The sequence below is a fragment of the Brienomyrus brachyistius genome, chromosome 6 (genome assembly GCF_023856365.1).
Source record: "Brienomyrus brachyistius isolate T26 chromosome 6, BBRACH_0.4, whole genome shotgun sequence".
Classification (NCBI taxonomy): domain Eukaryota; kingdom Metazoa; phylum Chordata; class Actinopteri; order Osteoglossiformes; family Mormyridae; genus Brienomyrus; species Brienomyrus brachyistius.
Genome location: NC_064538.1, coordinates 6,346,471 through 6,374,176, shown reverse-complemented (window position 1 = coordinate 6,374,176; position 27,706 = coordinate 6,346,471). Strand labels below are relative to the sequence as shown.

General features: G+C 44.3%; 2 long non-coding RNA genes across 7 annotated transcripts in view; one reads left to right on the top strand and one right to left on the bottom strand.

The window, feature by feature from the left end:
* LOC125745369 (uncharacterized) overlaps positions 1-27,706 on the bottom strand; it is a 61,729-nt gene that overhangs the window by 5,452 nt on the left and 28,571 nt on the right. Inside the window, exon 2 of the long non-coding RNA XR_007398662.1 lies at positions 5,863-7,599. This is a non-coding gene — a long non-coding RNA (uncharacterized LOC125745369). The remainder of the gene's footprint in view (positions 1-5,862; positions 7,600-27,706) is intronic.
* LOC125745365 (uncharacterized) overlaps positions 1-27,706 on the top strand; it is a 175,462-nt gene that overhangs the window by 133,408 nt on the left and 14,348 nt on the right. The gene's annotated exons all lie outside the window — the stretch shown is intronic.

Here is a 27,706-nt window from a genome sequence, read left to right as displayed (position 1 = left end):
TGTGTGTAATGTATGTACATGTCGGTGTGTATGAATGTGTGTGTGAACAGAAGTGTGTGCAATTCAAAACTGCGGTACATTAAAAGTGAGGAAGTGGTCAGGGTACGAGCTCCCCACCGCTGGCAGACGGCGGAATCCCATGCACCCCACCATATTCCCAAAAAAAAATATATATGGGTGTATCGAGACTGTCATGCCCGGCTCCTCCGCTCCTCCTGTGTGCCACGCCCCCTGATTACCCACGTGTTTTCTCCCGATTGTACCCAGCTGTATCTAGTTCATTTGCTCAGTCCTGTGTATTTCAGTCCGTGATTTACCTGAGTCCTTCGTCCGTCATTGATGTCAGTCAGTGTTCGTAGTTCCGTGTCACCGATTAAACCCCGTACTTTGCCCCGATTTCTGCTTGTCTGCCTGTCCTTGCCCGCCTGCACGCACGATCGCCGCTCTGCCCGCGATCTCCCGTGACAGATCTGTCTCTCCGCTTTCCCAGCCCTTTGTCAGCTCCTGCCCTACGTTCTGTCTCTTGCCATGTTTTGTGCTTCGGTCCTGTTCCCCGTCCTGCGTTGATTCTGTTCTTGTTTTTCAGGTCCTGTTTTGCCTCGTCCCGTCCGTCGCCCCCTTCCTTGGCGCGCCCGGAATAGCGCGCCTTTGGGGGGGGGGTTCTGTCATGCCCGGCTCGTCCGCTCCTCCTGTGTGCCACGCCCCCTGATTACCCACGTGTTTTCTCCCGATTGTACCCAGCTGTATCTAGTTCATTTGCTCAGTCCTGTGTATTTCAGTCCGTGATTTACCTGAGTCCTTCGTCCGTCATTGATGTCAGTCAGTGTTCGTAGTTCCGTGTCCCCGATTAAACCCCGTACTTTGCCCCGATTTCTGCTTGTCTGCCTGTCCTTGCCCGCCTGCACGCACGATCGCAGCTCTGCCCGCGATCTCCCGTGACAGATCTGTCTCTCCGCTTTGTCAGCTCCTGTCCTACGTTCTGTCTCTTGCCATGTTTTGTGCTTCGGTCCTGTTCCCCGTCCTGCATTGATTCTGTTCTTGTTTTTCAGGTCCTGTTTTGCCTCGTCCCGTCCGTCGCCCCCTTCCTTGGCGCGCCCGGAGTAGCGCGCCTTTGGGGGGGGGGTTCTGTCATGCCCGGCTCGTCCGCTCCTCCTGTGTGCCACGCCCCCTGATTACCCACGTGTTTTCTCCCGATTGTACCCAGCTGTATCTAGTTCATTTGCTCAGTCCTGTGTATTTCAGTCCGTGTCTTACCTGAGTCCTTCGTCCGTCATTGATGTCAGTCAGTGTTCGTAGTTCCGTGTCCCCGATTAAACCCCGTACTTTGCCCCGATTTCTGCTTGTCTGCCTGTCCTTGCCCGCCTGCACGCACGATCGCCGCTCTGCCCGCGATCTCCCGTGACAGATCTGTCTCTCCGCTTTCCCAGCCCTTTGTCAGCTCCTGTCCTACGTTCTGTCTCTTGCCATGTTTTGTGCTTCGGTCCTGTTCCCCGTCCTGCGTTGATTCTGTTCTTGTTTTTCAGGTCCTGTTTTGCCTCGTCCCGTCCGTCGCCCCCTTCCTTGGCGCGCCCGGAGTAGCGCGCCTTTGGGGGGGGGTTCTGTCATGCCCGGCTCGTCCGCTCCTCCTGTGTGCCACGCCCCCTGATTACCCACGTGTTTTCTCCCGATTGTACCCAGCTGTATCTAGTTCATTTGCTCAGTCCTGTGTATTTCAGTCCGTGATTTACCTGAGTCCTTCGTCCGTCATTGATGTCAGTCAGTGTTCGTAGTTCCGTGTCCCCGATTAAACCCCGTACTTTGCCCCGATTTCTGCTTGTCTGCCTGTCCTTGCCCGCCTGCACGCACGATCGCCGCTCTGCCCGCGATCTCCCGTGACAGATCTGTCTCTCCGCTTTCCCAGCCCTTTGTCAGCTCCTGCCCTACGTTCTGTCTCTTGCCATGTTTTGTGCTTCGGTCCTGTTCCCCGTCCTGCGTTGATTCTGTTCTTGTTTTTCAGGTCCTGTTTTGCCTCGTCCCGTCCGTCGCCCCCTTCCTTGGCGCGCCCGGAATAGCGCGCCTTTGGGGGGGGGGTTCTGTCATGCCCGGCTCGTCCGCTCCTCCTGTGTGCCACGCCCCCTGATTACCCACGTGTTTTCTCCCGATTGTACCCAGCTGTATCTAGTTCATTTGCTCAGTCCTGTGTATTTCAGTCCGTGATTTACCTGAGTCCTTCGTCCGTCATTGATGTCAGTCAGTGTTCGTAGTTCCGTGTCCCCGATTAAACCCCGTACTTTGCCCCGATTTCTGCTTGTCTGCCTGTCCTTGCCCGCCTGCACGCACGATCGCAGCTCTGCCCGCGATCTCCCGTGACAGATCTGTCTCTCCGCTTTGTCAGCTCCTGTCCTACGTTCTGTCTCTTGCCATGTTTTGTGCTTCGGTCCTGTTCCCCGTCCTGCATTGATTCTGTTCTTGTTTTTCAGGTCCTGTTTTGCCTCGTCCCGTCCGTCGCCCCCTTCCTTGGCGCGCCCGGAGTAGCGCGCCTTTGGGGGGGGGGTTCTGTCATGCCCGGCTCGTCCGCTCCTCCTGTGTGCCACGCCCCCTGATTACCCACGTGTTTTCTCCCGATTGTACCCAGCTGTATCTAGTTCATTTGCTCAGTCCTGTGTATTTCAGTCCGTGTCTTACCTGAGTCCTTCGTCCGTCATTGATGTCAGTCAGTGTTCGTAGTTCCGTGTCCCCGATTAAACCCCGTACTTTGCCCCGATTTCTGCTTGTCTGCCTGTCCTTGCCCGCCTGCACGCACGATCGCCGCTCTGCCCGCGATCTCCCGTGACAGATCTGTCTCTCCGCTTTCCCAGCCCTTTGTCAGCTCCTGTCCTACGTTCTGTCTCTTGCCATGTTTTGTGCTTCGGTCCTGTTCCCCGTCCTGCGTTGATTCTGTTCTTGTTTTTCAGGTCCTGTTTTGCCTCGTCCCGTCCGTCGCCCCCTTCCTTGGCGCGCCCGGAGTAGCGCGCCTTTGGGGGGGGGTTCTGTCATGCCCGGCTCGTCCGCTCCTCCTGTGTGCCACGCCCCCTGATTACCCACGTGTTTTCTCCCGATTGTACCCAGCTGTATCTAGTTCATTTGCTCAGTCCTGTGTATTTCAGTCCGTGATTTACCTGAGTCCTTCGTCCGTCATTGATGTCAGTCAGTGTTCGTAGTTCCGTGTCCCCGATTAAACCCCGTACTTTGCCCCGATTTCTGCTTGTCTGCCTGTCCTTGCCCGCCTGCACGCACGATCGCCGCTCTGCCCGCGATCTCCCGTGACAGAGACTAGATGGTCAGTATGGATAACTAAGGAGCACTAAAATTGAGTGAGCAGGCAAGGTATGTCACCCTAGTTGTGAGACAATTATTTTATATATCTACATATATATTCCCTCCACCACCCCTCCTCTGCGGAGGACTGCTTTATTTTTAATTTCCATTTCAAACAAAAAAAAACACAAAAAATAAACAAAGAAAAACAACGTGTCTGCTATTGGTTGTGTATGTGTATCTACATGTGTGGGGTGTACAGGTAAGTGTGGATGCATACCTATATATGTATGTATTTATGCTTGTGTGTGAGTGTAGCGATTTGTCCATGGATGTGCTAATAGTTGATGTGGGGAGTAGCAGCGACACCCCCCCCATTCTGACCCCCCGGCATGCGACCACCAGTAGTGCTGAGGGGGAGCGGGAAGTAGAGGGGGGCCGTGAAAAGGGCCCACCCCACTTTCCAGGAAGCCGAACCCAGGGCCACAGAAGAAGGTAGGCACCCCCACCCAGCACAAGACCAAACCACAAAGCCGCCTTCGACGCACGTAGTGTCCCAAAGTACCCGGAATACCCGTCAGGACCCTGACCCACAGTGACACAACTCACGCACCAACCCAGCCCACCACCAGCAGAGGGGGTCAGACCCCTTCGGGACCACCCATAACACCCGACAAACTGCGCAGGCTCAGGGAGATATATGTCACCCCTGTTGCGTGACAATTATTTTTTTTTACATGCATATTCCCTCCACCACCCCTCCTCTGCGGAGGACTACTTAATTTTAAATTTCCATTATGAAGAAAAAAAACACAAAAACAAAGAAAAACAAAAAGAAAATAAAAATAATAAAAAAAAAAAAGAAAAACAACTAGAGCAAATAACAATAGTAATAGCAATAACAAAAATGATAAGTACAGCTGCAGTTATGATAACAATAACAATAAATAGCAACATCAACCTCCATATAATAATAATTTTTTTTTACATGTATATTCCCTCCACCACCCCTCCTCTGCAGAGGACTGTTTTTTTTTTCAAATAAAAAATGTTTTTTTCATTTTTTATCAAAAATGATAAGTACAGCTGCAGTTATGATAACAACAATAACAATAAATAGCAACATCAACCTTCATATAATACAAATTTACAACAACGTATTATCATCAAGGATGTGCCACTGTGGGTCAAGGACCAGGCAGGTTTTCCGGGTACTCTCCAAACCCCCCCCGGGACCACCCACCACACCCTCCAAGGGCCCAGAGAGGGAGAATAAAAGGGGCCCTCTTCAGGCCCCCATCTGCCCCCCCACTCAATGTGTGTGTGTGTAATGTATGTACCTGTCGGTGTGTATGAATGTGTATGTGAACAGAAGTGTGTGCAATTCAAAACTGCGGTACATTAAAAGTGAGGAAGTGGTCAGGGTACGAGCTCCCCACCGCTGGCAGACGGCGCAATCCCATGCACCCCACCATATTCCCAAAAAAAAATATATATGGGTGTATCGAGACTGTCATGCCCGGCTCGTCCGCTCCTCCTGTGTGCCACGCCCCCTGATTACCCACAGGTTTTCTCCCGATTGTACCCAGCTGTATCTAGTTCATTTGCTCAGTCCTGTGTATTTCAGTCCGTGTCTTACCTGAGTCCTTCGTCCGTCATTGATGTCAGTCAGTGTTCGTAGTTCCGTGTCACCGATTAAACCCCGTACTTTGCCCCGATTTCTGCTTGTCTGCCTGTCCTTGCCCGCCTGCACGCACGATCGCCGCTCTGCCCGCGATCTCCCGTGACAGATCTGTCTCTCCGCTTTCCCAGCCCTTTGTCATCTCCTGTCCTACGTTCTGTCTCTTGCCATGTTTTGTGCTTCGGTCCTGTTCCCCGTCCTGCGTTGATTCTGTTCTTGTTTTTCAGGTCCTGTTTTGCCTCGTCCCGTCCGTCGCCCCCTTCCTTGGCGCGCCCGGAGTAGCGCGCCTTTGGGGGGGGGTTCTGTCATGCCCGGCTCGTCCGCTCCTCCTGTGTGCCACGCCCCCTGATTACCCACGTGTTTTCTCCCGATTGTACCCAGCTGTATCTAGTTCATTTGCTCAGTCCTGTGTATTTCAGTCCGTGATTTACCTGAGTCCTTCGTCCGTCATTGATGTCAGTCAGTGTTCGTAGTTCCGTGTCCCCGATTAAACCCCGTACTTTGCCCCGATTTCTGCTTGTCTGCCTGTCCTTGCCCGCATGCACGCACGATCGCCGCTCTGCCCGCGATCTCCCGTGACAGATCTGTCTCTCCGCTTTCCCAGCCCTTTGTCAGCTCCTGTCCTACGTTCTGTCTCTTGCCATGTTTTGTGCTTCGGTCCTGTTCCCCGTCCTGCGTTGATTCTGTTCTTGTTTTTCAGGTCCTGTTTTGCCTCGTCCCGTCCGTCGCCCCCTTCCTTGGCGCGCCCGGAGTAGCGCGCCTTTGGGGGGGGGGTTCTGTCATGCCCGGCTCGTCCGCTCCTCCTGTGTGCCACGCCCCCTGATTACCCACGTGTTTTCTCCCGATTGTACCCAGCTGTATCTAGTTCATTTGCTCAGTCCTGTGTATTTCAGTCCGTGTCTTACCTGAGTCCTTCGTCCGTCATTGATGTCAGTCAGTGTTTGTAGTTCCGTGTCCCCGATTAAACCCCGTACTTTGCCCCAATTTCTGCTTGTCTGCCTGTCCTTGCCCGCCTGCACGCACGATCGCCGCTCTGCCCGCGATCTCCCGTGACAGATCTGTCTCTCCGCTTTGTCAGCTCCTGTCCTACGTTCTGTCTCTTGCCATGTTTTGTGCTTCGGTCCTGTTCCCCGTCCTGCGTTGATTCTGTTCTTGTTTTTCAGGTCCTGTTTTGCCTCGTCCCGTCCGTCGCCCCCTTCCTTGGCGCGCCCGGAGTAGCGCGCCTTTGGGGGGGGGTTCTGTCATGCCCGGCTCGTCCGCTCCTCCTGTGTGCCACGCCCCCTGATTACCCACGTGTTTTCTCCCGATTGTACCCAGCTGTATCTAGTTCATTTGCTCAGTCCTGTGTATTTCAGTCCGTGTCTTACCTGAGTCCTTCGTCCGTCATTGATGTCAGTCAGTGTTCGTAGTTCCGTGTCCCCGATTAAACCCCGTACTTTGCCCCGATTTCTGCTTGTCTGCCTGTCCTTGCCCGCCTGCACGCACGATCGCCGCTCTGCCCGCGATCTCCCGTGACAGAGACTAGATGGTCAGTATGGATAACTAAGGAGCACTAAAATTGAGTGAGCAGGCAAGGTATGTCACCCTAGTTGTGAGACAATTATTTTATATATCTACATATATATTCCCTCCACCACCCCTCCTCTGCGGAGGACTGCTTTATTTTTTATTTCCATTTCAAACAAAAAAAACACAAAAAATAAACAAAGAAAAACAACGTGTCTGCTATTGGTTGTGTATGTGTATCTACATGTGTGGGGTGTACAGGTAAGTGTGGATGCATACCTATATATGTATGTATTTATGCTTGTGTGTGAGTGTAGCGATTTGTCCATGGATGTGCTAATAGTTGATGTGGGGAGTAGCAGCGACACCCCCCCCATTCTGACCCCCCGGCATGCGACCACCAGTAGTGCTGAGGGGGAGCGGGAAGTAGAGGGGGGCCGTGAAAAGGGCCCACCCCACTTTCCAGGAAGCCGAACCCAGGACCACAGAAGAAGGTAGGCACCCCCACCCAGCACAAGACCAAACCACAAAGCCGCCTTCGACGCACGTAGTGTCCCAAAGTACCCGGAATACCCGTCAGGACCCTGACCCACAGTGACACAACTCACGCAACAACCCAGCCCACCACCAGCAGAGGGGGTCAGACCCCTTCGGGACCACCCATAACACCCGACAAACTGCGCAGGCTCAGGGAGATATATGTCACCCCTGTTGCGTGACAATAATTTTTTTTTACATGCATATTCCCTCCACCACCCCTCCTCTGCGGAGGACTACTTTATTTTAAATTTCCATTATGAAGAAAAAAAAACACAAAAACAAAGAAAAACAAAAAGAAAATAAAAATAATAAAAATAAATAAAAAGAAAAACAACTAGAGCCAATAACAATAGTAATAGCAATAACAAAAATGATAAGTACAGCTGCAGTTATGATAACAACAATAACAATAAATAGCAACATCAACCTCCATATAATAATAATTTTTTTTTACATGTATATTCCCTCCACCACCCCTCCTCTGCGGAGGACTGTTTTTTTTTTCAAATCAAAAATGTTTTTTTCATTTTTTATCAAAAATGATAAGTACAGCTGCAGTTATGATAACAACAATAACAATAAATAGTAACATCAACCTCCATATAATAATTTTTTTTTTTACATGTATATTCCCTCCACCACCCCTCCTCTGCGGAGGACTGTTTTTTTTTTCATGTCCATTGCGAAAAAAAAACAAAAAATTAAGAAAAACAAAAATAAAAATAATAAAAATAAATAAAAAGAAAAACAACTAGAGCCAATAACAAAAGTAATAGCAATAACAAAAATGATAAGTACAGCTGCAGCTGTGATAACAACAATAACAATAAATAGCAACATCAACCACCACATAATACAAATTTACACAAATTTGTGAGGTACAGTCTTTCTACATGTCATTGTAGTATTTAAATATGGATGAGGGAATTTGTTTTGTTTTTCAAATCTTACTAGTCTCTTGTCTTTTCGGTCTGAAAGAGATCATTTAGTTTTATGGAACCAATTATGGCAAACTCTCTCTTCAGTCAGAGGTACATGAGTCACATTTGTGAGAGCAGAAATTAATCTAAAGTAGAACAACGTGGGATTATAAAATGGTGCAAATCCTGGAGATGTGAGGCTTGATTAGCGAAACATTAGCATAGGTCAGGTCGACCCGCTCATCACTACTGCCCAAATAATTGCTAATGGGTGTCTAGCTATGTTATGCATGATTCTCCTTATTTATAATTAGCTATATATTATTTTTGAGCAGAAGTTAATCCATCTAAGTAGAACAATGTGAAACGGATAAGATGGTGAAAATTTAAGGCTATAGTGCTGTAAAGTAATGTAAAATGTACTTATTACTGTATTTATTGTCAGCAATGTCTTACGCTTGGTTATTTATCAATTCACGTTCTATATGGGGTCTGTAGATGGTTCGCTATTATCTGTGGTCGGTTTTGGAATGTATCACCTGCTGAAATGTGGGGGTGGGGTTACTGTATATACTGTATACTATGTAAGCATATATATGTCTAGTCCAAATGTCATTTTAACATTATATTATTAATATTATGAATAAAGGTATATTGTGTGTATAATTTGAATGCAACCATTCAAACAAAGACCAATCTGAATACAGACCAAGTCCTGATAATATACATCTCATTATATACAAAGCGTGTGTATGTGCTTATATATTATAATAATAATAATCAATACTTTATTAATCCCCGTGGGTGAATTGTCTTTACACCTCCCTCATTGTGCTCTGTTTTGTGGAGTAAGTTGTCCGTGAAGGGCAGCCACCTGTTGAGGTGCCCAGGGAGCTGGGGGTTAGGGGCCTGGGGGCAAAGGCCCACCCATATGCTGAGGCTGGGTTTGGACCAGTGACCTTGTGATTTTCACCATCTTATACTTTCACATACATACATACATACATATACACACACACACACACACACACGGTGTATCAAGACTAGATGGTCAGTATGGAGAACTAAGGTGCATTAAACATGGGTGAGCAGGCAAGGCAGTGTTTCCCCTCGGGGGCGGGGGGGCAGACGGACACCTACAGGATTCATGGTGTTCATGTGTTTCTTTTAACTACAGCAGTCAATATAAAAAATATAAATAGAAAATATATAAATATTTTAAAAAGCAGCTTTTCAGGTGCTTGGTGCGACATATTTTCCGACTCGCGCTCTCTGTCCGCTGGTGGGAGTGTGCTCACCTGTGTGTGCGCACATAGGGGCGGAGCTCCGCCATGCATGACAGAGAGCAGAGGAGGCCTGTAAACGCCCGACCGTGTAGAGACAAAAATGTCAAGCTGCTGTGTAAATAACATAAATAACATAAGGCTATTTAGTTTGCTTAATAAAAGGACAATATATAGTCCTGTTCTATAGAAAAGGTAATGTGTTGTGATTTGGCGCTATATAGAGAATATCTATATATATATATATATATATAGATATAGAGAATTAAATAAAATTAACTTAACCTTCAAGAGGGGGCGGGAGGTGCCGCTGGGGGGGGGCGGGTAATACAATGGTAGGGGAAACACTGCAAGGCATGTCACCCCACCGCTGGCAGACGGCTGGCAAACGGTATGCTTGGGATGTATTTAAATATTTTTAACATATATTCCCTCCACCACCCCCCCTCTGCGGAGGACTGCTTTATTTTTATTTCCATTGCAAAAAAAATAAATAAATGGCTATAAGAAGCGTTTGTAAGCTGTGATATCTGCCAGAGGAGGTGTTACTAAGTACTGATTATGTAGGGTGGCCAAACTTTTGCAGAGTGCTAGAATAATGTTTTTATTTTTGTTCAATTTATGGCATAAAATGCAACTATGCATCAATGTTTGCTGAAAATACTGTATTTTGTTCCATTTCCTAGAGAGACTGTGTTAACATCTTTTCAATTGTAAAATCAGTTATTTGTCAAAGGGTGGCCAAACTTTTGCATAAGACTTGGACTTGGTCTGTATTCAAATTAGTCTCGGTTTGAACGGTTGCGTTCAAATTGTCAAGGAGCATCATACAGCACGATTAATCTGCATTCATTTTTTAACTTTTTTCTATATTAATCATGAAACATAACACTAAAAAAATCTTTTTAGACCAGAAAGACAAGACTACTAAGACCTGAAAAACAAAACAAATTCCCTCATCCATATTTAAATACTACAATGACAATGTGCCCCACAAACAAAATAACAAAGGAAATTCAGAGAAAATTCAGTACTACTGTTGCAAAGAATGTTACACCCCAAGAAAACAGATCAACAGTTCTACAAACAATTTGTAGGTGCTTCTAAAAGCAGTTACTGGGAGATGATATAGAGCTATACATTCCTCAAGAACCAAATTCAGAATACTTTCCAGTTCTAATTATGCCACACAGAGCTCAAAAAGCCAGTTAAGTGGATTCAGTCAAGACAATTAGTAGAATCGGCTGGTTTAGTACCATGCTGGGAGAAAATTAACTTCAATTATGACTTTGACTAACTTTTACCTCAAAAATGAATAGGAAAGTATGTCTGGAATGTTTGGATTCATTTGGAATGCTTTTAATACCACCATAGAGCATTAGTGAAAATACTTTTAAAAGGTTATAACATCATTTTCAAAATGGAAAGCTTTTAAAATGGAACAGCAATTCAGGCAAATCTTTTTGGCAACTTTGTGCTGGCTAGTGAATGGCACTTGTGTCCAAATGCAGTAAAGTCAAACAGATATTTCATGGTTTAAATGTCAAAACAGATTACATTCTATTGCTAATCACCTTTGTACTGTTTTGGAGGAATAGACTTAAACACTTAACAAGATACGGAATGCCAGTTTGAATGTCAGTTCTTATATATAGCTCCTCTGTGCTGTGCTTATCTTTAATTAATATTCTGACAATCTGCCAATCAGGGCTATTATAAAAGTCCACCATTTAAAATGTGGACTTCCAAACTGGCACAGTCTGGAGTCTTTATACCCAAAAGAACTGCATATGTGGAGGACAGAGAAATATCTTCTAGCACTAACATCTAAATGAGAGTCTTACTTTCTTTATGAACCAAAAAGCACAATTAAATAAATAATAACCAAAATAACAAAAGCTTTGCGTCAAACAATAATGTACATTACATTAATTTTACATATAAATTAATGTAGGAGGAGCAAATGTATACCAAGGACTGTATTGTCAAATAGGAGATCGGCAGCATTCTCCCACCTGAGAAAACTATATTACAATGCCCTTGATAGTGTGTAGAAACACACTCGTCAGCTTCAGTGCTCCTGTACAACGCAAAAGGACTGGCAACCCTCAGGTATTTAAGCGTGCGATTGCATAATAAATTCACCATGACAGTCTCACACTTCTATTAGCACCAACAGGTCTCACGGAATATATAAAAGGCAACTGCAACAATTATACTCAGCACTAAACATCGAGGCACCAAGCAAATGCAACAGAGCTTGTGTATTTCTCAGGATGCATTCTAGTAAAATGCCCGGAAAATGAGCTGAAGACATATTTCAAGGGGCACTATATAAAACCAATGGAAATTTTACTGATTAAATAAAAGGAAAATCACAAATGTTTCTAAGATTCAATGCATCGCTTTTTGACCACATCATAGCGATGAACACATCATTGTTCCTGACAATGCCCTAATACAGAAATAAAACTTTATGTCGGTAAACTCAAAAAGCCTTCACCTGTCACACTGACTGACGATCTCAAACGATTATAAAGCAGCATTTTGAAAAGCGCTGTTTTAAAATAACAGGTACAACACTTACCTTGTCTTCTGGCCAAATGCTTTTCACGGCTTGGCACTCCAACGGTGCTGAAACGAAATTTGTATTTCCTCCTACCTCGTTGGCCCTTCAGTTCTTCTTTTCTCCCATTGGATGTTTTTTTCCTTCTTCTTTGGATATTGTATTTTTAAATGTTTGTTTTGTTTCCTTTGCATGTTTTTCCTTCTTCTTCTTTGGATATTATTTTTTATTTTTATTTGTTTTTTTCCTTTGCATGTTTTTCCTTCTTCTTCGGATATAATTTTTTTTGCTTATTTTTTATACGATATTTTTTTCGTCTTCTTTAAATATTGTTTTTTTCGTCTTCTTTAAATATTGTTTTTTTCGTCTTCTTTAAAAGTAGTTTTTTTCATTCTTTTGATGTTGTTCTACGGAACAAGAGCCGTACAGTGTTACTTCATCTGGAGGCAGCGCCAACTGAACGCCTTGAAGCAGTGCCCAGCTCTTTTATAGGGAGCGTCAACCCGAAGTCAAGTTCTAGAACGTTGAATTCACTTTTCATTGGTTTCCCAGCTATGCTGTCAGAATAATGTTTGCTGATTGGTCGAAAATGTTAAAACGTACCCGAGTACAGTAAAAAAAAACTCAAGATCTTGCTACCCTACGGAGCACCCATAAGGTGATTTTTTTTTTTTATACGTTATATTCAGCTAATTGTAGCAGGCCGTAATTAGACTAATCCACCCTTTGTCAGAGCTTGGGTGAAGGGAAGCTTCCAAAATCACACGTTAAACAAAAAAAAATATTTTAACTTTATTAAACAATCAATATACAGAAATCATGGGTTTGTTCAAACGGCATAAACCTATATACTGCACCCCAATAAAGCCAACAAGAGAACAGGTTGCCCAAAGTTTGCTCAGGTACACGCCACAGCACAACCTTAAAAACACATCCAGCACAAATCACACTAGTGAATGACACAGCAAATCAAGGCAATAAAAAAGACCCCGATGGGCAATCCAGCACCCAGACTACGGGTGCCAACTGGCCCAGCCTGCCTAATAATGAACCCAAAATATACATACAACAAAGAAAAAGACACAAACAAAAAAGAAAATAAAACTAGCCAGCCGCTCCCACTAAACCCCGCTCCCGAGGCCACTAATCCGGCTGGCTTGATAATACACGATACAACCTCAGATAAAACATATTAAAGCAACACCAGGGAGGTTTACATCCAGATCCTTAAAATTATCCACCCATAATTCCACCTTGAAAACCCCTAAAGAACAGTAGTTTACCCCATAACTCACTGCCCCTATTCAAACCAAAAAAAAAACAGGTTTTTGAGGTAACCTTTAGGTTAGCTCTTCAAAACCAGGTATGAGGACTCTTCAGCCAATCAGTCCTCTAATTAGAAATCTAATTAGGGAGATGCAGTGAAAACCTGCATACACACCGGCCCTTTACAGATAAGATTGCTCACCCCTGAAACAAGCAAACAGAAGGGCTGCTACACTGCAAATTCAATATGCCCGCCGATGCTCCACCAAATCTATCAGGACCCTGCCTGTCTTTCCCGTGCCTGCTCCTTTGCCAATATGCCCTACCATCGGAACATGCGCAGCCATCTCACCCCAGCTATGCCTCCAGTCCAAACTGCAGTTCCTATACCTGCCTATAATTGCCTGGCTACAATCCATCCCCCAAAATGAAATTGATGACCCAACGATCACAGCTAAGAATTCTATCCCCAAACCACTGGTCTTCCTCCCCAACCGAACGATCATTCACTGACTTATAGGGGTTGGTATGATGACCAGTGGTGGACCTCACCGAACGTCTAACTGGTCTCTACACCTCGGGGGGGACATAACCTCCTCTATTATACGAGGCCTACTTGTGGATGCTCTATTGCGCCCCTCCCACCAGCCCTGTCCCCGTAAAATCACAGAGTCCTCATCCGATTCCATTTCTGTTGCCCCTGTGGGCAACCCAGACTCAGGAGACATTACCAGAACATCTTCCCCTGACCTAACAACCCCCTGTGGTACTAGACGCAACTCTGTTCGGTGAACTTGACGGACAACCCCGTCCCCCTCCATTGGAGTTGCAGAGTAAACTGCACCCTGATCTTGGGGACACCGAACTACCATATACAAACAGGCATCCCAATGATCCTGTATTTTACCTCGAACATGGTTCCGCAAACACACCATCTGACCTTCATCCAACCCCTAATCATTAACCAACTCATTGTGTTTCCGATTTCGTGGTGTGGCTTCTTCCTCCAACTAAGCCTTCACATACTCTTGAAGCACCTGCAAACTTTCCTGGGTTTTGTACCCATTCCTCCAAAGGTCCACCATCCTGACTGATCCCGGCAGGACCCAGAAGATGGTGTACCGGTAATCGAGGTTCACAGCCAGACCTTAAATAATAAAGCATCACCCAGTCATTTGGTGGGGTGTAGTAGTGTAAGCTTCTCCGCTGGAGGAAGTGTGCGAAGCAAATTGCGCAAAAAAAATATTAAAGCAACACCAGGGTTTACATCTAGATCCTTAAAATGATCGACCTGCAATTCCACCTTGAAAACCCAATTACCATATAAAGGATACAAGACGTAAAGATGAGAAATGACATGGCACACATTTGTTGTTTAGACTCTTGTGTCAGGTTCATTGAAAGCTGAAGGATCTTATTGTTTACTAGTCTAAGTAACAGAATGTCTAAACGCTGTGCTTGCCTTTATGGGTTTTTAAGCAGAACACATAGGTATAGAAACATATTAACATTAGGTTTCACGATTCACTGACTGGAGAATAGGAGAATATACACATCAATATTACTACTTAAGTTAACTAACCCTAATCCCAACCCCTATTGGCACGGAGCCCGCCAGGGTTCAGGTAAGATATAAATCTGTAATCTGTATCAAAGGTTTTGCTATCCATACCCACCCCATTAATGTTAGCTTCCCAGGGTTTCTTGTTAGACAAGCTCTGCGTCTCTCTATACCCCCATTTACTGCGCGACTGATTGTCCATTTATAAAGCATCAAATAGGGTGAAGATGGTTTTAGTTTACAATTACTCTGGAAGGTGACCAGATTTGAAAAAACTAAATACCATGCCTACGTGTATGTAATCTCCATCACAGTCCCCATTTTCCCCATAATCCTCGTTTTGATAGTGCCAATTTGTGTAATGTGAGTTTTTTTTGTTTTTTTTTTTGAAGAAACTGTTATAGAAGAACATACTGGACGCCACATGTGTACAATTACCCCTTTCTAATTAGTGGGGTCCGTTGTGTCAGCTACAGCCTTTACTAACATACACATAAGTATACAGTCTTACAGCACTCTGCATAGACAAACATTGCCGGTAGAAAGAGTTATTCTGAAAAGCTCTGACTTTCAATGTGGGACTGTAATAAGGTGCCCCTTTTGTAGCAGGTCTGTTCATCAAATTTCCGCCCTACTAGAGCTGCCCAAGAGAAGTGGAGCAGTGGAAACATGTGCTTTGGAGTGTTGAATTCGTCTGGGGGACGAATCGGGTTTTGGCGCTTGCCAGGAGAATAGTGTCTTCCTGAATGCATTCTAGTGAAATGGTTGTGTACCTGCCCGTGTGCCAACTGTAAGATTCTCACAATATTTGTGAGGGTTCTTTTATATAATCCAAAACATATGGTCTCATAGTGTGCATCCTGTGTCATACTGGCATTCAGTCCTAGGTAACTCCTGCCATGTACATCCTTTAGATTCCAGGTTCATGGTAACCCTGACCAGCGGAAGTGGTTATTGAAAATGCGGCGATTGTATATACTCTACATATATTTGGACTTAGCACTTGGATAATAAAGATTTTTGATATTTGATTAAAAATAATACACACTTGACTGAAATATCCTAACGAAAGAGCCACAGGGAGTCTAACTTCCAGAAGCTGTTTCTGCCTTGCTGGGTCGTACACATGCTCAGATGATGTTGTCTCAAATGAGTCGGCATTAGTGCTGGAAGGTATACCAATTTTACTTTCCCGTTTGTTATTAATTTATCATATACCGCCATACTGCAGTAGCTCAAACAGCAGCTGTAATACGTCAATAGGCGCCAAATTATGTAATGTTGTTCGCAGGTGTGGAGCTATAGGCGGGGTGGGCGGGGCCACCGCCCCTGGGCCCGGGCCCTGCCCTGGATCGTAGAGGCCCCCCCCACCAGCAAAAAGACAACACTCTTATATACTAAATACACATAAAGTTATACTCATATAATTTCTCCGAAGCTCTTGACAGCTAAAACATTATGTTCATGCTTTAACTGTGACTTGCGATTTTATATATCTGTCATTTTTTGTATACATTTTTATTATGGTGGATGTGTTGTGTATTTTTTTTTTATTTTTAGAAAAGAAATCTGTAAAATCCCTACAACAAACTTAAAATATAATACATGGTAATATTTTAAAGTTACACTAAGCTGTTCCTATTGTATTTAATGGTTTTCCATTTGGGGGGCAGCATGGTGGTGCAGTGGTTAGCACTGTTACCTCACACCTCTGGGGCCCGGGTTCGAGTCTCCACCTGGGTCACATGTGTGCGGAGTTTGCATGTTCTCCTCATGTCATCGTGGGGTTTCCTCCGGGTACTCCGGTTTCCCCCCACAGTCCAAAAACATGCTGAGGCTAATTGGAGTTGCTAAATTGCCCATAGGAGTGCAGGCGTGAGTGAATGGTGTGTGAGTGTGCCCTGTGATGGGCTGGCCCCCCATCCTGCGTTGTTCCCTGCCTCGTGCCCATTACTTCTGGGATAGGCTCCAGACCCCCCGCGACCCAGTAGGGTAAGAGGTTTGGAAAATGGATGGATGGATGGATGGTTGGTTTTCCATGTGAGGAGTTTGCAAAAAACTGCAGTGCATGATGGGTAGGATCTAAAGGCTGAAGGCTAACGTCCTGAATTTGTTTGCAATTTCACCAGGTAAGCTACCTTCTTTAAACTGCGTTTTGTTAGACTACACATTTCGAGATGTTTTATTGTAGTCTTTGTAAATATGTACAGTATATAGTTTAGCCTAAGCCAGCCACTTAAGGGAGCAAGCCAGCTCAGGTAGGTGCCAGTCCCAAGCCCGGATTAATGGAGAGGGTTGGCGTCAAGAAATAAAGAGAAATAAAGACAACTAATACTCCTAGTTTGCGAGATCTGACTGCAATGGCAGCATTGCCACAAGGGTGTGGATAAATCTATACAAATATCACCTGTATGCACATAACTTCTTTTACATTAACCAACTCCTGATCCATACTGTTAATCGTGAAAAAAAATTAACTATTGTGTACATAGAGGCCCTGTGTAAAAAGATAAGGAAAAGATCAAAAACATTTATTTCAATGATTCAAAGTTTTTATGGTCATGTACAGTGTACAGTGCAATTCTTATTAGATTAACTTGAATGTCTTCAGACAAGACGATTAAACAAATAAAGCAGCGCAACATTACAGTAACTAACAACAAACAAAGCTCACGAGTACTATTACAGTATTTATATCATCTATTTAAACTTAATTTTACCAGGTAAATTAACTGAAAAGTAGTTACCACTGCTTTACCTGCTTCTCAGGAGAAATAGCAGATATACAAACGTCATGTATGTAACTAAAATCTTAAGCCAATAAGGGCAACGTTGTATCGTAACGGATCCAGTTTGTGCAGCCAACTAAGAGATGCTGCCTGATCTGTCTTGCTCTCGCGAGGTTTTTGTACCATGTGACATGGTGACGTAATGCAGCGGGCGATAAAAATCTAACCATGATGCATTGCGTCAGGACCAGAATGTATTGCTTTACGCTAGCGCTATATGTGGGTGCATGAAGTGGAAAGCACCCAATAACAAACATAACATTTTTTGAAAAATGTTTTCTTCACCGGTGCAGTGAATTTAAATAAACAGCTATGATGGTGCTGCAGTTGGCTTTGCATAGTGGTTAGTAGTAGCATTAGCCGCTGTGTGCGGCATTAGCTTCAGTCTTTACAGATGGTTCATGTTTTGTCTGTCTCCCTTTCGCCATTTATATTTTTCGCCGGGTACTCAAAATGCTGCTACACAAAAGATTTGAAAGTGTCTGGGGTATCTACTATAGTAATTCAGTCAGACGCCGACATATTTGCAGCGCATTCGTGAAACCGCTTTTCGCTCCAACGAGAAATCTCGTCATGTTGTAATATCGCGAGATCTCGTGACACGCGTTTCACTCCCACGTATTAGTAACAGTCATGATTTGATAAAGCGACAACCTGCGTAATAATTGGTAATACATAGAGTGTATTATTGTTCAGGCTAGCAGACTGTTATGGGTTGAGGTTAATGGTGCCTGTTACTTGTGAATTTTCACATTTGCAGGGATCTTCTGCCTCGTGAACGTGATAACGGGTAATTATGTTAAAAGAAGAAAAAAGCAGAACTGCAATGTGTGTAAGGCTGGTGCTGATTTTTCAGTCTGAACACAGTAAAATTTATACAAACTACCTGCATTCAAACTTGTATTCTTTATATAGTTTGGTTAATTACTATTTAGACTTGTATGTACTTTTTGATTGGAAATGGTTAGTTGTATATACATTGACTATTTTTATGATTAATTTCTTTGTTTATTTAATTTGGCAACAAATTTGCACTTTTAGAAGTATTGCTGTTCATTTTTGTGAAAGTTGTTACTAAATAAAACAAAAGAAGCAGACGTGTAAATCCTGTATTGGCCGTGTATACTTCCTGTAGCGTAGTGACAGCTTTTGTACGGAAGCCGTGAACGGCTGTGCTTGCAAATATATTTTCTTCTGAATAATTAGAAGGATAAGCATATTCTGTCGCCGCGAGATAGTCATGCCATACACAGCTCTGCTCGTTTTTGTACTGTAACTGTATTACTTAATTTGCGCATCCATGAATTTAACGTTGACATTAACTCAACATTGACATTGACAACGTTGACATTAAGTGTTGCACCTATGTGGAGTTTTACCGTGAAGGGCATGTTATATCTCGTGTCTAAGTCGCACCATGGTCCAGGGGAATGCTATGTCATATCAGAACATGTGTCGATGATGTGGTAAAATAAATATTTTAGATTACTGTCAATTTTAGTTTCAGAAATCCATCATTTGAGGAAAAAAGGCCAGTCATGACAAATATATATGGAATATAACAACAGGGTTTAGGCAGCTGTATTTGTTTAAGTGTAAAGATGCACATAGAAACATGCATGAGCTCATCTGAGAATAAACTGAGTGCAATGCAGATTTGTGACTCCTGCTGGAAAATGCGAATAGTGGCAGGGTCTTCAAGCAGTACATTTGTCTGAGAGTCAGTTAATATTACAAAAGGCACCGTTTTTTTTCAATGGCGCTAATTATCAAGAAGGAAATGGAGTACCCCAGCACCTGGTTTACGGGCACTGGAAGCTCCAGTATCAGTCAGACCTTCATGTAAGTATATGTGTGTTGAATGACTTAGCAGTTGGTTAAAAAGTAGACTTGTGCATGTTTCATCTTTACCAGGGGCAGAGGGGAAACTCAATAAATAGCCTTCTCTCACACTTCCAGGCCTGCAGAACTGAGCATGTCCCCTGGTTTTGTGCATATGTCTGTAGGCTTTGAGTTTTTCCTATGGGGGCTTCAATTTCCACCTAGAGTACAAATACGTGCAGATCAGTTGCATTGGGGAGTCCATACTGTGATGCTGAGTGGGTGTAGTAGGAGATTGAGAGATGAAACTCCGGATGATTTACTCCCTCTGCTAACTAACCAGAACAGGATTGTACCAATACCAAAATGATAAGTTTATAAATGTTTTTCACTACCCTGATTCATTCAGTGTATGCTAACGCTAACTATGACAACCTTAACCCCCACCCTGCCCTAACCATAACCATAAGTAACCAAGCAAAATACATGAGGTTTTGCATTTTTAGTTTTTCCATAGCAGTCACAGAATTTTATAAAATAGAGTTTTCCTGATTTTCAGTTTCGTGGTCCCCATAAGGGAAAAAAAAACAGGTATTTATCACGTTATGGGGTAGGATAGGTATACCCGCTCGCACACACACACACACACATGCACACAAATGGATAGATCAACACAGTTACTATGGATGTCGGTCCTGCATTAATGAGACAGATCTATCATACTTAATAGGATCATATCCCTAGTTCTACATATGCATAATTATATTTAAAAAAGATCCCACGCACCGAGCACATGAGATGTTTGAACTTCTGCCCTCTGGTAAACGTTACCGCAGCATGCATTGCAGAACAACCAGATTTAATAAGAGCTTCTACCCCCAAAGCCATCAGAATACTAAATGCTAATGAACATAAGTTTATGTGAAACCCTACCCTCTCTTACTCTCTGTGCACTTTATTACCACAACTTTTTATTAACAGTTTACTTTTTATTTATACAGTATAGTGCAATAATATAATCACGAATGGTGTGTGAGTGTGCCCTGCGGTGGGCTGGCCCCCCATCCTGGGTTGTTCCCTGCCTCGTGCCCATTGCTTCCGGGATAGGCTCCGGACCCCCTGCGACCCAGTAGGATAAGCGGTTTGGAAAATGGATGGATGGATGGATGGATGTATACGTAACTAACAAGGGGGCTAACAAGAGGTGGCTGGGAGTGATTTCCACACGAGGGTTAGGAACACGAGGCAAGATGAGGGATAAAGAAGTACTGTAACTGGTATGGCTTGTTAGGGCGATGAAGGGGAAGAGACAAGCAGGGATATGGCAGCGTCTCTATGCCATGACATTTATGGACTTATCTTCTGCAGAAAAGAAGCTTCCTCTGCTTTGTCAGTCAAGCAAATTCTCTTAAAGCTGATGTCATGAATTCTTATGAGGTTGTACCTAAGGCCCATCGATAACAGTTAGGAATTATTCAAGAGTCAGCTCTCCAAAGTTTTATTGGGTTCGCCAGAGAGATTACCTTTCTCTTCGATATGATGGTGCAATGTTGTCAGTAACTGTCTTTGATCAACAGAGATAGTTGATATTATTGGACGGTTTTAAAAACTAGCCTTGTGGAACTTTATAGAAATTAATAAAATCTTTCGTCATTTTCACAAGTGGTGATTAGAGAAATTTAGAGGCACTTTGGGCGGAGCTTAGTAGGGGTCCGTTTATGATGTCATAGGTGGGGGGGTTGTGTCCTTTATTCTAATTGGTCCAGAGTTATGTCCATATATGGTATTCTGATTGGTCCAGGGGTAATCTCCATATATGGATTTCTGATTGGTCCACTGTTATATCCGTATATGGTATTAGATGTGCTTGACTGTAAGGGGCCACGTGGGGCATATATGTCGCTAGGCTAAGGGGAACATGTAGGTTCGTCAGACAGGGGGCCGTTAAACTTTAAGAGGACAAAAATACATTACATGTATTTATTTAAGTGATATTTTTTATTACGTTTTAAGGAATAATAAATATTAAAACAAAAATATAATAAAAAACGTATAGCAGGACGAATGAGAAAAAGTCCATCAGGTGTCAAGCCGCAGTCACGTGCTGTTAGGTGTAGGCACTTTCCGTATTTTAAAAGAAGAACGCACTTAAACTTGTTATATTTGACCAACATGTTTAAAGAAGAAAACTTTTAGCAGTAAGTTTTATTTCGATATAAGGTTGAAGAAAGAATTTAACCAGCAAACTTTTAGGAGGAATTACCTTTCAGTCGACCCTGACGTCGAAGGAAGTAGAAATGAGATGTTTACCTATAATGCATTTGATCAGCCTGTAGCGCATGCGCATAGAGACATATCCCAGCATGCTCTCTCTCTCTACTCATGTAGCGCATGCGTATAGAGACATATCCCAGCATACTCTCTCTCTCTCTCTACTCATGTAGCGCATGCACGCAGACACACGACCCCATAAAACATCATATCCCAGCATGCTCTCTCTCTCCCCCATGTAGTGCGACCGTCATCCACTGTGCTGCGAGACTACAGAGTGGCTATAGCACACTGTTTAGACTCTGGCCCTGTGTATAGGAAGCACATAGCCAGCATCCCTTTCTGACAGAAAGCACATTAACTCTATTTATTAATCTGTCTTATTTGTAGTAGTATACAATAATCTATTTCTAATTTAAATAAAAATCCATCTCTAACACCACAACTCTGGCTTGTTCCTGGCCTTGCTCACAGTCTCTGGGATACAAACTCCATCAACACATTCAGTTCAACACAGAAGGAGAGAGGCTGCTCAACCACTGTTACACTTCCTTCCAGAATGTGTACAAAGCCCTCCCCCACGCCTCATTCGGCCAATCAGATCATCGCTCCATTCTGCTCCTGCCTGCCTACAGGCAGGAGCTGAAACAGGAAACTCCAACCCTTAGGACGGTGCACTGTTGGTCGGACCAATCAGATTCCATGTTACGGAACTGTTTTGATTACACGGACTGGGAAATGACTCAGTCTGCGGATTTATCAAGAAATGCGTGGATGATCAACTTGGTGTTATTTTCATGGACAAAAAACTTGCCTTTTTTCAAAAGTAAGAAAATTTCTAAGTGATCCAAACTTTTGAACGGTAGTGTGTTTACATTTTATCCTTACATTCAATGAATTATTTAAAATAAAATCAATTATGAATAAATGATCAATTTGCATCTTGAACACTTATGCAACAACACTTGCAGGCTGTAAAAATTCCGCAAAAAGGTATTATGTAATTAATTGTTTAGTCATAACAACAAAGTATTAAAACAATTCAGAATTTTTTACTTGCCATCAGATATTTTAAATCCATTTTAGTGGTGTTCAGGAGCCGGACTGCTTGGGAGAAGAAGATATTGCACAGTCTAGCAGACCGGCTCCTGATGCTATAGAATCTTCTAGGTGAAGAAGGGGAGTGTAGCCTGTGGGAGGGATGGTGGAGGTTCAGCATCGATGCTGGTGGCTATTTGGATGCAGCGGGAGGTGTCAAGGTCCTGCAGGCTGGGTGAAGAACTACTGATGATGCACTCAACTGTCTGCACAATCCTCTGAAGGTCTCTGTGCTCTGAGGCGTGGCAGTCTCCATAACAGACTGTACTACAGCTGGTCAGAACGCTGTAGAAGGTGGCAAAGACAGATTTGGGGAGGTGTACTTTCTTCAGTCGATGCAGAAAGTGCAGGCATTTCCGGGATGTTTTTGTCAGGGAAGCGGTGTTGCTGGTCCAGAAGAGGTCCTCTGTGATGTGAACACAAAAGAACTTGGTGCTCTTCACTTCTCTGCTGTAGTGCCATCGATGGTGAGTGGGGAGTGGCCAGCCTTGGTCCTTCTGAAGTCAACAATCAGCTCTTTTGTCTTGCCAAAGTTATGTACATTATTGTCCTTGCACCAGACTGCTAGCTGTCGCACATCCTCTCTGTATGACATGTGTCATGGTTGTCACTGATGAGACGCACTGCTGTGGTGCCATCTGCAAACTTGATAATATGGTTCGTGCTGGAACTGGAGGTGCAGTCATGGGTCAGCAACGTGACGAGCAGCAAGCTCAGTACACCAAAGCATGGGTGATGGCACTCAGGGACGCATGGTGTTTGCAGCGGTTGTTGGAGTGGAGCCCCTCTGATTCCCTCTCCTGGTGAAGCTTGGGCTTGGTTGCAGTTCTCTGTCCAGCTGGGTCTTCACTGATAGGCTTCAGGAGGGCTTCTTGTGGGCTTCTCTTCTCTTGGGCTGATGTTCTTCCCTTCTTTGACCAGAAGGGGGACCACTAGTAGGTTCTGCTTTACTTGTCCCTATACGAGGTGTTGCAGTGTTAAGCTAGTGATGCAGGTGGAGAGGTTTGAATGCTGTCAGGTGTCCCTCCTGAACAGGGCACGTCCCATAAGCTCAATCCCAGCCAAGCAAGCCTGAGTCCGGCTCCCACTCCCCCGATCCCCAGCAATGTCATCTTGGAAGGGCGTGTTCTGTATGCACAACTGAGACAACCCAGGTGGAGCTCAGCTTATCGGCTGGCAAAATTGCCTTCAGGTATCACCCACCCTAGTGAGAGCCCAAGCTAGGGCCGTTGTCAGATCTCACCCTAGACGAGGTCCTGCTCAAAAGTTGTAATGACCGCCTGAGGTACCTGTCAGCCTTGCCCTTAATGAGTCAGTGGGTGTAGCCGGGCTGGCACGCTTTTGGGCGTCCAATTGCTGAGAACTCCCCTTCAGTTCTGACAAACTGTACGATCGCAAGCAGTGACAGCAGAGCCACAGACAAGCTCAACCAACAGAGAGCGAATGGTAAGCACCCAGCACCCGAAGGGCTCAACTGATCACATCCAAACGACTTCCTAATGGGATTGTGTACGTAACTGGTTTACTGTTGTTAATAATGGTTGAACTTCTATGCAAGTCCCCTTGTTGGGGGAGAGGGAGTGAATGAAAGCATAAGGTGAAATAAAACCTAAAATAAATCAAAAAGGTAAAACAGAAATCAAACCAAATGAATTGTGTTTCTTATTCAATTGTAAACATCAATTAGTTATGCAACAATAACCTAATTAGATGTTAATGTATTGTGATCAAATTGATTTTTGTCCGTGAAGTTGATTCCTGCTTTCAGGCAAGAACCTGTGTCCAATTATGCGTGTTGGTATCACCGCAGTTGACCACCAGAGACCCAACTCAGATGTTGTTAACCTACTATGGCTGACCACTAGAGGTGCAATTTCAATGGAGTGGCACTGCTATGGCCTGCCGCTAGAAGCGCAATTTCGAAATTGAGTGGTAGTTCTATGCCTGACCACTAGAGGCGCAATTTCGAAATGGAGTGGTAGTTCTATGCCTGACCACTAGAGGCGCAATTTCGAAATGGAGTGGTAGTTCTATGCCTGATCACTAGAGGCGCAATTTCGAAATGGAGTGGTAGTTCTAAGCCTGACCACTAGAGGCGCAATTTCGAAATGGAGTGGTAGTTCTAAGCCTGACCACTAGAGGCGCAATTTCGAAATGGAGTGGTAGTTCTATGCCTGACCACTAGAGGCGCAATTTCGAAATGGAGTGGTAGTTCTATTCCTGACCACCGGAGGCGCAATATCGAAATGGGTAGTTCTATGCCTGACCAGTAGAGGCGCAATTTCGAAATGGAGTGGTAGTTCTATTCCTGACCACCGGAGGCGCAATATCGAAATGGGTAGTTCTATGCCTGACCAGTAGAGGCGCAATTTCGAAATGGAGTGGTAGTTCTATTCCTGACCACTAGAGGCGCAATTTCGAAATGGAGTGGTAGTTCTATTCCTGACCACCGGAGGCGCAATATCGAAATGCGTAGTTCTATGGCTGACCAGTAGAGGCGCAATTTCGAAATGGAGTGGTAGTTCTATGCCTGACCACTAGAAGCGCAATTTCGAAATGGAGTGGTAGTTCTATGCCTGACCACTAGAGGTAACCAAAGATATAGCTCGGCGGTTGCCGACGCTAGATGAGTGACACACACATTTAATGCATGCGCATGCCGCTTGCGGCCTTCTTCTGTGCCTTTGCGCAGTTTAAAACCCCTTAAAACAATTACTGAAGCAAGACGGCGCTCGCGTTACGGCGACGGATCTAAATTGAGACTACACTATATCTCGTCGCAAATGGTGCTTAACCACGGCGGGTCTCAAGCACAGGAGACTCCCAATTTCTAAATGACAGACACACTTGGCTCACAGCGCAAAGTGGTGTTAAACTTGCTTTGTCTATAGCAGGCACACACATATGAGTATGATCCTGACAGGTAACTAAGCTATCGGTCTTATGTCAGGGAGTCCAAGCGCAACATAATTCAGGTTAGAACCTCGTAACAAGTATTCCCGTTCGCTAATAGAGAGATCTCTCCCAGGATACATAGAAACGGAGAAATTCGTCCGAATCGAACCTGGAAACAAAGCCATATCTGAGAATCTCGTCAGACATAGGGTTAAAGTTTACTGCAGTTTAATACGAAAGAACTACAATGAGATAACCAAAAATAAAACAAAATAATATAACTACTAATAATAGAAATAAAAATAACTATAAGCCCGCATGATCCCGCTTAAATGCCTTCAGATTGCCACGAGTGCGACTTTTGCAGACAGTTCACAGTAGCGCTTCTTCACTGCACGACCGGTCATAAAAAGTTTAAATTGTGTGCTCAGAATAAGTTTAAACCTTGTGCCTTGTGATTATTAACCAATTGTTATGCCGAATGGTCGGCTCCTCCAAACTCAATTGTTTGAGGTTAGATCGCACAGGCAGGGACTATTGTGAGCACTCAATGAACGGAGGCTGAAGTTTTGTAAAAGTCATGCATTTATTCCTATAACTAACATAAGACAGACATTACACCTAACAAACAAACACGAAAAAGCGGAGTGGACACAAACAATGTAATCATGAAAATGCAATGACCAGATTTAAAATGAGTAACCTTAGAAGGGAAAATACTGTTCTGCAAAGCAAATGCCATCACCAATTGTTATGCCGAATGGTCGGCTCCTCCAAACTCAATTGCGAATCCCCGTGAGTCTGTTAATGTGAGACGTAAATGGGACTCATTAATAACCAGTATCGCTTAATAACCTAGGGTAGAATAGAAGGCTCGTCCAGCGAGCTGCGTCACCAGGTAATGTAAACGATCGGTAGCGAAGCTCCCCTCACGGCCGATGAGAGAGAGTCTCGCGATATTTCAGGCGAGTTTGAGGTTTCAGAGCGTAGATCGCACAGGCAGGGACATAAAAGGGAAAATACTGTTCTGCAAAGCAAGCAATTTGTGGAAATACTGTCCTAAGGTAATATAGCAGGTGAATAGGAGTTTAGATTGTTAGAAATGAAAGGACGTTGGTTTACTTGGTTGCAGAGTGTGTGTGTGTGTGTGTGTGTGTGGGGGGGGGGGGGGGGGGGGTCTTGGCAGTTGGTTGTGGAGGCTGATGAGCTGATGGGTGATGGCACTCAGGCAGGCGCGGTGTTTTCAGCGGTTGTTGGAGTGGAGTCCCTCTGATTCCCTCTCCTGGTGAAGCTTGGGCTTGGTTGCAGTTCTCTGTCCAGCTGGGTCTTCACTGATAGGCTTCAGGAGGGCTTCTTGTGGGCTTCTCTTCTCTTGGGCTGATGTTCTCTGCCTCTCTTCGGGCTGATGGTCTGTTGTTTTCTCCTCCCTTCCGTTTTTCCTCTCCTGGCTTTGTTCTGAGGTGCCAGGTTTTATAGTGTACAGTTCGTGAATAGGAGTGACCAGGAATTCGAGTCCTGGACCAATGGCTGACCATCCATTTGGCGGGCTTTCGGAAGGGGGTCTGTATCAGTCCTTTTGAGATTCATGACCAGACTGATTTCCCTTGTATTGATGATTTTCGTTAGGCTAGTGTAACTTTTCATATATTCACTTTCGTGGTAACCACTAACCAGATTTGGAAACTGGAGTGATTTTCCATCGGTTTGATATCAAACATGCCATACCAGCCTAGTGGTTCACACCTCATACCATCTGTAATGATTAATTAATGATTACTTATATTATGTCATTATGTTATATTACTCACACCAGTACCTGGTCCAGGTGGTCTAGGTTGCACCTCAATCAGAGGTTACCCTTTATACAGACATTATATGACATATTCTCATTCCAACAGCACATCTTACCCTTAGATAGGCATGGTAGAATACAAAGATCAGATAAGGGCTGCTGAGGAATATGGAAAAGAAAAGGGGGGAAGGTTAGTCAGTCAAAGAAAAAGAGTCTTTGAAAGTTAGGACACATTACAAACATAACCTGTCTGTATATTGAGACTAGTAGTCATGGGTAAATAAATATACAGATATACAACAGCCAAACTTAAAAGAAACTTTCTTTAGGGTGTTGGGTGAGTGGTATGTAAGGCAGGATGTCTGGGGAGGGGGTTGTGTGCCAAGTCGAGGGACCCCTGTCCTTGAGGTCCACTCTGCTGTCTGTAGGTGTTAAAACTTT